Source organism: Lissotriton vulgaris, chromosome 1_1, assembly GCF_964263255.1.
Source record: "Lissotriton vulgaris chromosome 1_1, aLisVul1.2, whole genome shotgun sequence".
Taxonomy (NCBI): domain Eukaryota; kingdom Metazoa; phylum Chordata; class Amphibia; order Caudata; family Salamandridae; genus Lissotriton; species Lissotriton vulgaris.
Window position 1 is genome coordinate 2,013,298,362 of NC_141685.1, and position 11,368 is coordinate 2,013,309,729.

Below are 11,368 nucleotides of genomic sequence, written 5' to 3' on the forward strand. Positions count from 1 at the left end.
CATTATGAGGTTAGTGGTTTTGGTACTCCTTCCAGCCCAACAAGACTGCAATCAGTGCTTTCAGTACAGGTGCAGTGCATAGAGTCTTCTTTAGTTCCTCAAAGTCTTTCTGCCACTTCGTAGTTCACATCACTTTTCTGGACTGCTTCTTAGGGGTCAAAGCAGTCAATGTGGTAACTGTATTTCCACAGTTTGCTTCAAAGTTCCTGTAATACCTCGTGGGTGCTCAAAATGCCCTTACTTCAGTCTGTGTAGTAGGCACTTCCCACTCTATCACAGACTGAAACTTAGCATCCAACAAGCAAATATTCCCCACCTCCACCTCGTGACCAAGAAAGAGTAAAAAGGACTGCCCTACCTGACACTTGAGTACCTTGATTGCCTCCTGTTTCCTAGCCAACTCAAAGGGCACGGGCATAAATTGATACAGCCCCTCTCGCATAGAAAATGCAGGGGCATATTCTCAATGAGCTATCTCTGAGTTAACAGCACAGTATTGCAGCCAAAGTTGCAATAGATGTATCACCCCATTCACAAGCTGGTGCTAACAGCCCATAGCACCAGTATACCTGCGATAGCAGCCGCAAAAAACATTGCCACAGATGACCCCTTCAATTATCGCTAATGAGATGCAGAGTAGGAGTTCACGTGCAAAAAGCTGGGACAACACCACTTCGCAACATTCTCAACAACCATCCAGATTGGTGATACTACCACAAAAAATGTGATAAGGTGCGTTAGCAGCAGGAAATTAACACCTGATCTGACCTGGTGCAAAGTCGGACGGCAGCTGGCACCAGGAAAGGGAGCCCAGCCCACAGCCACACCTGAAGAACAACAGATGCCATGGAGCTGCTGATCATGCAGCTCGGACACCCAAGAAGGCAAAACACCCACTGCCACCACCCCCAGGCCCCCTACAACCCCCGGACCCCGCCTCACCACCCCCTACCGACCAAATGTAAATGTAAATGTATGTGTCTTGTAAAGCGCACTGCTGCCCTGAGGCGTCATGGCGCTGTAGACCGCTGGGGAACCCATCCTGGCTATCCCTGTGAGATGGTCCCTACTGGGTATCTCCAAGGTGAAACCAGGCATCCCCGGCGAATGTGGGGGGCCGTTGTAGAAATGAGGCAAGCTAATGCCCAGAGTTGCCGAGTGTGATCTCTGGTTAGAGTAGGCACCGAGGCGAGAATTATCGAGTCCGCTGACCCTGGTCCACGACCCTGCCGCGTCGGGAATTGAACCCTGGTCCCGGGCCCTTCTCTGCTTCCGGGTCTGCCGCCTCTAACCAGTGAGCCACACCACTCCACTCCACACCAACACAGAGGTAGCGCAGACACAGACCACGGACCTTCAGAAAACACACCAGCCTCACAGACTAAACACAAGAGAATGCACTTGCCCACTACAGGCTCGAAAGGACAACCATCCGCCTAATCCTGAACATCATTGCCTACAGGCTGACGGTACCAACACAGCGAACAACCAACACCCCACCTCAGACACAGCTGCTGGCTGTGCTGCATCTGTTGGTTTCTGGTACCTTCCAACCAACTACCGCCAGAGTCGGAGGAGTCTCACAGCCAGCCCTATCAAAGTTCCTCAAACCTGTCTTGGATGACATCATCAGCTTGATACCCCAGTACCTATACTTCCCTCACACTGCACAGGAACAGCTGGAGACCAAGAAAGGCTTCTACGACATAGCTGGATTCCCACACGTGTTGGGGCAATACACTGCACACAATTACCGCAACAAAATGCACACACAATCGATCGATGTGCAGGCAATAGTGAACCACCGGGGACTATTCACCAATGTCGTCGCCAACTACCCAGGCAGTGTGCATGATTCCTTCATCTTCCGACAGTCCATCATCAACCGGCACTTCCAGGATGGCACGTACGGAAATGCTCTGATCGTTGGTAAGTACCAAATGAACACACTACCCACCTTCTAGGCAATCATGCAACTCACATCTCTTGGAATGCACACATTACAAACTCACATACAACATGCCAAACAAAATGCTCACCTACCAGACACGACAGCACATCTTACTGTGGGAACCTGGGCTAGCCATGTACACAAGCCGTCAATGGCATGGCCCCTCAGCCACACAAGAGCAGATTGTGGGGAGAAGTGGGAACCAGGCATGTGCGAAGGAGGCAAGTGACCCATGAATATGCATGTACACAATGCCAAGTGTGGCATGGATGTGCTGGCCAGACTGCAGTATGCAGACCACACACATATCGATGTCGACCGCTGGCGTTTGGAGTGTAGTGGATAGTGGATGCAACCATGTCAACCCAGCCAGTGTGGGAGATCAAGGAATTGTAGCTTGTCACGGCCCCCGTAAGCGTGAGCGGCGTGGGCTGGCCCGGCGTACGCCAGGCCAACATAGTGGTGTGAACATAAAGCTCGTAACTTTGGGCGTGGTCCTCTTCCGGAATGCCCAACGCCTCTGCCAGTGTGGCGCCTCTCACCCCCCCTCGAGGCAGACACCTTCGCCGTGAGCGGGGTTGCATGCACTTGCTGCACCCCAGGCCACTGGTCCCCGAATCCATCTTGCCCACCCCTGCGCAGCCAGATCTCAAAGCCCCACTGCCGACATCAGCGTGTGTCAAAGAGGGCCCACCACATGCTGGTGCAAGCTCCAGGTCCAAAGCCCACGACCTTGGCAGCCTTCTCGGACCATCACGACCTCCTCAACATGGGCCAGTTGAACTCCATTCTTGTTGACATACTTCACTGGCATACACAGCGGACAAGTAGGACACACATTTGGAACTGAGTCTTCATTACACCATGGCAGAGCACATTATTTAAGGTTGAGGTTATGTCACTATACTCCCTTCAATGTGGGGCCACCAAGGCTGTGCATAGGACTCGCACCAAACGTGTTTGTGGGCACTTGCTGACTGCGGCCTCTGACCTACACCGCAGTCCTGCAGGCCTCACACCAATCCAATGCAGTCCGTTACAGCCAGGACATGGCATCGTCACTGGCTAAACACCTGCTTAGCTCTGGTGCCACTACCTATGTCACCCAAAAATCTAATGCAAATGCCATTCCAACGTCGTGTGTTAGAGATCCAGGAGGAGATGGCAGGACAGTGGTTAACCCGCGCTGACCGCAGCCTCCGTCAGACACTGCTAGGCAACTAGGTCGCATTTTTTGAACTGACTCTTGATATCTACACGGCAGTGTACATGTCACAGTATGCAAGGAGATGAGTAAGGGGAAGACGCGTTTCAGTCCAGACGAGAAAAGGCTCACCTTTACGGAGGTGATGGGACACTACTAACAACTGCACTGGTGCCACTGACTCTGTGCAGCGCATGCCTACCACATGGGGCTGTGGGCCTCTGATGACCGTTGGCTCTGGCACACATTGTGGTGGAGTAGGTTCACACATTTTGAACTGAGTCTTGCCCTCTACATGGCAGAGTCAATGTCATTGTACAGGCCTCATTGCAGACTGCATCCCCTTCCAGCTCTGCTGCCACTGAGTGTGTGCCTTGAAATTCATTGTCTATCTCTGTCTAAACATCAGCAGCATCTGAGCCCATGGGTTGGAGGTTGTCTTCCTCTACATGTAGCTGATACTGATAAGGTAGAAAAGTGGAGTCTGTAGCATTCAACTCCGCCATTTGCCTGTTCCTGCTTTCTTCTGCCCTCTGCATCATGACCTGGAGGGACACCTTCCACTGTCCTCCGCAACCCTCCACAATATTCCCCTTGGACATTGATGAGTACACGCTCAGCTCGCATGGCCCTACCTAAGTGCACCGCAAGTCACCGCCCTGTGGCGGTGGGCCTGTGCCAACCGCTGTGCATCCGAGGCCACAAACTCTGTGCTGCTCAAGTCAGGGACCCATGATGTCCATACCTACTACTGCTGATTGTTTGCTCACTGTTGTGGTGTATGCCAGCTCCAACCAACCCCTGAGTGATAGCTTACACTACCCAACACCCATCCAGTACAGGCATCACTGGAGATGTGACCCTGGCAATAAAAGGGGTCAGGCGCACGTGGCCTTAGCCAGTCCCTCAAACTCACTCAGTGTGTCTGTGTGGTCATTACGTATGCAGGTGGGATCGGGGCCATTCCACATTACATTGTGCTGTGTACAGCGTGCGCAACCATGTCACCACAGGCAGTGGTGTGGACTTGGGACATGTAACTGTGTCATATCTTCATGTAAGTGGGCTGGACAAGCATACAACAGTACTGCTTAGGGGAGTTGCTCCTCCTCACGTTGATCTGGGTTTGGTTCAGTGTGAGCCTTGCCAAGGATGTGGCTGATGCTTGTGTCACTGTTGTAGTAACTGCGCCACCCGTCCCGCAGTCAACAATGTTGCTATGTGGCATGCCCCAGGTGTGCGTGATCAGCCAAAGGGGTACATGGGGGGGGCATGCCCGCTCGGGCCAGGGATCACACATGCCAACTGTTGTGCGTGTCGCTGTTAGCGCAGCATGAGCCAAAGATGTACCCTCAACTGCATGTTGAGTTCAGCCAGGCAGGTGCTATACATCTGTATCAGACCAGTCCTTGCAATGGGCCTACACACACGTGGCCGGCCACATTCTGCGCAGCATCATCACTGTGTCGTACTCAGGCGTGTAGACATGCGCAGACAGGCATGTCAATGGTGTGCCGTAGGGGTGCATGTGATGTAATTGCGGTGGGCACACTAGTGAATGTGCTTGGGGCAAGGCCGGCCCTAGGCATGTGCAAAGTGTGCACCTGCAGAGGGCCTCCAAACCACAGGGGCATCCACGACGAGGATCGTCCCAGGGCCGTCAATCTTGTTGCGCGCCAAAGCGCTACTAATGACGGCCCTGGGCATACTTGGCCAGCCCTCGCGCTGAAATGTAGCACTGCAGCAATGATGTGTCATCACGCCTCGCCTCTCGTGAGCGAGGCTGCGCAGCCCTCAGCACGACTATCAATGGAGGTGAGCGGTAAACAGAAACTTGCACCCTTGCAGACTGGAGGGTAAATGTTATGAGGCGGCCGGCAATTCCGAATTGTCACAGCGCGCAGTAGCTGCCCAATTGAGCCTGCAGCCACTGCCTTGAGAGACGGTGTGTAAAGCAATGCTTGGAGTGTCTGGTTGCATGCGGACACGTGCTCCGGATTAATGCTATGTCTGACCCAGTGCCAGTGCAGAGAAATGATTTGTGCCGTGAGGAATGACGTTAGCTTCACGACAATGAGGTATGGTATGTCAAATTATTTCAATGTGACAACAAAAACATGGAATGTCAGTTTACACTCCTGCTCACCTGAAAAGTGCTAGCATCGCAAACAAGAGCAGCTGCAATGTCCTTGCTGAGCTGCATCCATTGAAAGTTATTAGTACAGAAACACAAAACCATGATCAGCAGTCCAATGCAGGCCCCAGGTTTGTTCTCCAAACTGCTGAATGTATTAACTTAAGAGGTGTGCTTCTCTGAATGAAATGTGATCCGTGGTCATGTAAAGACATTTTAATTCAGGAAATACTGAATAGCTGGACAGAATTACATGTATTGCGTCTATGGAATACAGCTGCATATTCATTTGAAGTGAGTGCCTAGAGTTATATAAAGCGCTTTGATACCCATGTGGTCTTGTGACTGTGTGCACTATAGAAAACGGCAAAAAAAAAATAATGTGTAACTGGGAGAAAAACTCAGAATGCTAAACTTTAAACAGCACTAGGAGGCCTGCTGCACTAGGAGGCCTGCTGAGCAATAAAATCATAAAACTGGAGCTAACAGTCAGACAGGGGTCTGTGCATGCAGAGTCTGAGCCATAGGCTTTGATGCCAAATCTGAGGCGTGCTGCACACAGACAGTTTGAGGCCGGGGCGCACTGTATGTAGGCTGCAGACATCCAGCTGCATGTAGGCCGAGTCTGACAGATAAGGCCAGAGGCATGCTATTACAAAGACCTGCTGCACACAGCTATACAATGCAAGTCTCCTGCATGCATACAGCATCACCCAGCTGCAGACTCTGCTACACACAGAACTAACCTACACAGACAGTAAAGGCCTGCAGGCAAAAGGCAGCGCACTAACTGCTGGACAATTTGAGGCCTTCTGCACACGGGCCGAGATCTGATGCGTGCAGTGCCCCGATTCAGGCAGAGATCGAGGGCACACTAAACTCAGCAGTCACTAGTCTGTCTGCAAAGTTGTGTCACTCATTTAATTTACTTTTAGATGGCTCATGAGTGTAATTTCTGATATATGGTTTCCTTGCCTCCGTTGCTTGATTTGGCCCGCGAAAAAAAGTGTCACCCATAGTTGTTGAATGTCACTCATAATTACACTGAAATTATGAAAACGTCACTCATAGCAATCTGAACCCTTGGCAGCTATGGTGCCACCGCCACAATCCTCCGGACTCTGCCCAAGTAAGTGCCACCAGCCTATTGATAGTGGGGTAAAAAATCTGGACTAGTGCTCTGGGAAGGTGGAGGAAAAGTACACTGCTTCCTCAAGAGCAGAACTTGCGCAGAGGGCGGCAGGGGTGTGTGAAGGGAGCTGGGAAGGTTCGTCCTGGGTGCGGGCAGACGCCTACAGGAGGGGCAGTCAACGAGGCAGACACCTCAGGATACCTTCACAAGCAGTGCTTTAAATGAGCAGGTACAGAGTACCCTCCGCAAGTGAGAGTACCTGCACTTCTCGGCAGAGGTACAGTAGTAATTAGAGTACCAACACTTCTCTGTAGTCAGTACCATGCAGCTAATGTGAGTTCTCGAGGGCCTATTCTTCTGTATTCTAGTTTCAAGCATTAAGCCCAAGTGCTGTTCAAGCGCATTTTTTTTTAGTGTACTCAATCGCGTATAATGTGCACAGTTGGCTACAGTGCCAATTTTGTAATTAATGTAATTAATGTATAATTACTTGTATTTCTTGGTACCGTTTTTTAATTCTCAATAAAAAATGTTTTAAAAAAAGGAATCTGAGTCAACATTGTACATACTGTGATAAACATGGAGCTGACACATAGACATAGGTTTGTAACGAGTGTTTATTTACAAAGAGTATTGGGGACAGACAAGCGATGTTTAAAAAAAAGTGCGAAGTGAATTGATGAGTTGTGAGTGATGGTAAACGAGACACTAGAGTACTTACCACATTAATGTGGTGACACAGTCCAACAGACACCTGCCATCAACAGGGCAGTGTGGGTAAGGATAGTCAACATAGTCAATGGCAAGGTGAACAGAGGTGCCATCATGGCTGGCTCTTTGACTTGCATTCAGGTGGTGCATTGGCACGTGATCCTCCCATTGTGTTTCTCGGATGGCTCCTTTTGTGTTTTCCAGGGGGGCCACTGCTGCTGGCTCAGTGGTGACTGAGGAGTCATCCTGTTGCAGCTCACCCCTCTCTGTGGCCGCAGCTGAGGTTGTGGGAGTATCATCCTGCAGGCCACTGGAGGGGGGTTGAGCTGTCCATGGCTGTCCCTCAGAACACAGTAATAACAACAAATAATAGCGGTGGGTCAAGGCAAAAGGGAGTGACTAACTATGCAACTGACAGAATGTGCCCTCAAACCATGTGGTGTAAACTAACAAAACTAGAATCAACGGGGGTACTTCATTCAGGTTTGAAGAAAATACCCATCAGTATTCGACCTGTACCACCCTTTTCATCATATGGGTTCCTCCATACCACGAAGGAAGATAGTCTACAATGGTTGTTTTTTTGTTGGTAGACTGAAATGTGACCCAGTGATGTATAGCCAAGTAGTTAGGGTGACAGGGGACTACTGTCAAGCAGTGCATGTGAAAAAGGTGTGATAATAAACAAAAAAGTGTTATTAAAATTAGATAGACAGGTGGAAAAGAACTTTAATAAACACCTCGCTGCTTCTAAGTCAATAAAAAAGTAGTGCGAATCTAGTAGTTTTAACTAATAGCTACTAGTATATTCTTAACTGGTCGACATGTTTCTGCAGATTTAATAGACCCAAGTGGTGTCTACTGCATTCTTCAGGACCGGCGACGCTCCTGCTTAAAACACAAAACTGTGAAACTCATAATGAAAAGTTTTCACCTGGGTATTTTATGAACATCATTCTCCCAGCTGGTTTTTTCAACCGAACAGGACACAGGTAGACAGTTGCAAAGGAAGACAAAACATACAATTAATACAGTCTAGATATTCAATTTCTCACATTTCTATGATATATCTAGTATATCGCAACCAGGCGACTAATTTAATTATTTTGCCCTCATGCTAATAATTCCATTTCAGCAGGGTTACCTTATTCCGGTATCTGTACTCTCACTTACCAATTTGTACAGGAGAGAAAGACTCCACCTCACCTGGCTATGGCTCAGGTAGTTGAAGCACCGCTCTGAGGGGAAGGGAAGAAACACATAAACATGTCAGCAACTGCTGACTTCACAACTGACAATCTCACTGGCTCGGTCTGTGTCAGAACTCACATCGCGCAGGTCATTTAGATCAATGCCTCAAAGTTTTTTGCAAAATTGAAAACCAGTGGTGTCGGTCTAATTGTCTCATTGTCTTTGATCAAATTAATATTTTAAGTTGTATCAAGGATCGAGATTGCTATTGTAATAATCAACCGTTATTCACACGGTCCAATTACGATTTTGTCAGCATTTTATACTTGTCCTCAAGTTATGCGGGTGAATTTTACCGGCGTTGTTATAGCACAAAATCTAATTCTAAGCATGTTGTATTACAGAGAGTAGTACCAATGTACCCTCCGTTTCTGTTCGAGTGTGGAATCGCCAGAAACTGGATTCGATTCCCGAGATCCGCCTCCGTTTTAGGGGCCCAACAACGGCAGGCTAAGAGATAGAATGACGGTGGTATCGTCTCTTACCTGGCCGTCGGTACTCCAGGCGTCCCTCCGAGCCATTCGGGGAGGTGATGGGCGGCTGAAACAATGGAGTATTTACTTCCTGATTCCGTGAGCGCGTGGTGACGTTGCTCTCATGTTTGTTGTCACGTGATGTTGAGGATTCATGGGAATTGTAGTAGGAACCAAATAGATCTCGATTCTCGGCTTACAAATTAAAAACATTCTACCTTTCTGCATATCGCGGTTTTATCTCGGATAGGGTGTTGTCAGATATGAACGTTTAAAAGTAATTACTTATGAAAGCCCACTTCGCCACTAAGTGTGTATAAGTATTTTTTATTTTTATTTTCCCCGACATTTTTATATTAATCAGCAGTCATATTCTCAAATTTATTCCGTTGTAATATCGTTTTCACTCCAGAAAATGTTACAAATCGTATTGGGAACTGACCATGAAGCAATATTTTTAGGAAACTTCAAGATGGAGGTTCCATCTCCCTATTAGGATCCAATCAGAAATACAGGCAACAGTGTTCTAGAAATACAGTTCTCTAGGGCCAAGTATACTACTGTTTATAAAGACATCCACGGAATGTCATCATTTAGACCTCCTTTGTCAGAATTAAGTGTGTATACCTATTTTTGTTCTTTCTTGAACAGGAACTTCTGGATATCTGTAACATGGCTGGGTATCAAAGGTTGTTCTATTACAGTCCATCTAAAGTCAGTATGGGCATGACCTACTTCAAGAAAATGGTTGGTCATCTTGGTAGATTGTTTACGGCATCTGATAGTGCTCTTATGTTCGCTAATGCGTATCTTTATTTTCCTTGTGGTCATGCCCACGTATTTTAGGTCGCAGGGGCAGGTTATCAAATAGATAACATTTTGGCTGTTACAATTAGTGAACCGCCTCTGTTCCCAGGGATGCCTGTTACCTATATCGATGGTGGTGGTCTTGATGGTCTGAGGACATGCTGTGCAGTTACCACACGGATGGTGGCCCTTGACTGCTGGCATATCCCAGAGTGTGCCTACTGCTCTTGGGATAACTGATCGCGGTCTCGTATGGACCAATTGGTCTTTAAGGTTTTGACTCCTTTTAAAAGGAAACAATGGAGGGGGAAGAGTGTCTTTGCCCGTGTTTAAGATACCCCAATGTTTTTTTACGATCTTCTAAATTTGATTTGATTGGGTTCCAAAGGTATTCACACATGTAATGCGATTTTGTTCGGCTTTCCTTGTTGAGGGTTCTAGGAGGCTCTCTCGGTTGTTGTTGAAAGCCCTCTTTTTTGACTTGCGTATTAGATGTTTTGGATATTTCTTTCAATCAAATTCTTCTCCAAAGTTTTTGAGTGTTCTTTGAAGCTCTCCTTCATTGAGCAGTTTCTCTGTATTCTTAGGAACTGCCCGTAAGGCAGGTTATCTTTTAAAGCTTTGGGGTGACAGCTTTCATAGCTTAGTAAGGAGTTCTTTGCCATTCGTTTGCGATAGAGTTCTGACTGCAAACCCATGTTATGTTATGTTATTTATATTTTTATAGCGCACAGCTGCCCCAGCAAAGGGGCGTCCTGGCGCTTTAACAGGCACTATAACATAACACACAATAAAAGAAAGGGACGACTATTCAGAGGCGGGAAACAGGCGAGCAAGTCATTAAGAGCTCGGATGCACACCGGGAGCGAGTTCCATAGCCCTGCTGCGAGCACCCGAAATGAGCGGCCACCCATTCTACTCAATTTAAAACGGGGGCAAACAGCCAAATGAAGAGCCTCTGATCTCAATGATCTCAGAGGGATGTAGGGAGTAAGTAAATTGGCAAGTGCCGGCGGCGAGGAAAATTTCAGAATTTTAAAGGCCAGGCACAGTGCTTTGAACTTGATCCGCTGTCTGACCGGAAGCCAGTGTAGGGCCGAGATGGTACCAGACACAGAGCAGTGTCTGGGGAGGCCCACAATGGCCCGCGCCGCAGCATTTTGCACCCTTTGGAGCCTGGAGGCCTCCGCCTGATTCATCCCTAACATCAGCGAACTTCCGTAGTCCAGCCGCGATAAAATCGATGCCTGGACTACGAGCTGTCTGGTGGGGGGATCAAAGTACTTTAAGACCGGCCTTATGCCCCGCAGGATGCCATAACACGTGGCAGCCACCTTCTTAGTGTGGTCCGTAAAAGTGAGCGCGGGGTCCAGCCAAATGCCTAGATTTTTCACTCCAGATGCTGGAATCGGAGTAACGCCCAGCTCTGGTGGCCACCACTGGTTTCCCCAAAGCTCAGCGTGCTTCCCCAATACCAACACCTCCGTTTTGGTGGCATTCAACTGTAGGCAGTTGGTGCGAAGCCAGCTTGCTACTGCCACAAGACCCGCACGGAATCTGGGGGCCTCCACCTCAGGGTCTCCACTAAGTGTCACCGCCAGCTGCGTGTCGTCAGCAAATGAGGTCATCGTCAAACCCCACTGTTTGACGACTGCAGCTAACGGTTTCACATAGAGGTTGAACATTGTGGGGCTCAACGAGGAGC

At 48.6% G+C, this 11,368-nt stretch overlaps 1 pseudogene; it reads right to left on the bottom strand.

Moving 5' to 3' along the window:
* Positions 1 to 9,483: 9,483 nt before the first annotated feature.
* On the bottom strand, positions 9,484 to 10,361 carry LOC147751538 (uncharacterized; annotated as a pseudogene).
* Between the last annotated feature and the right edge of the window lie 1,007 nt (positions 10,362 to 11,368).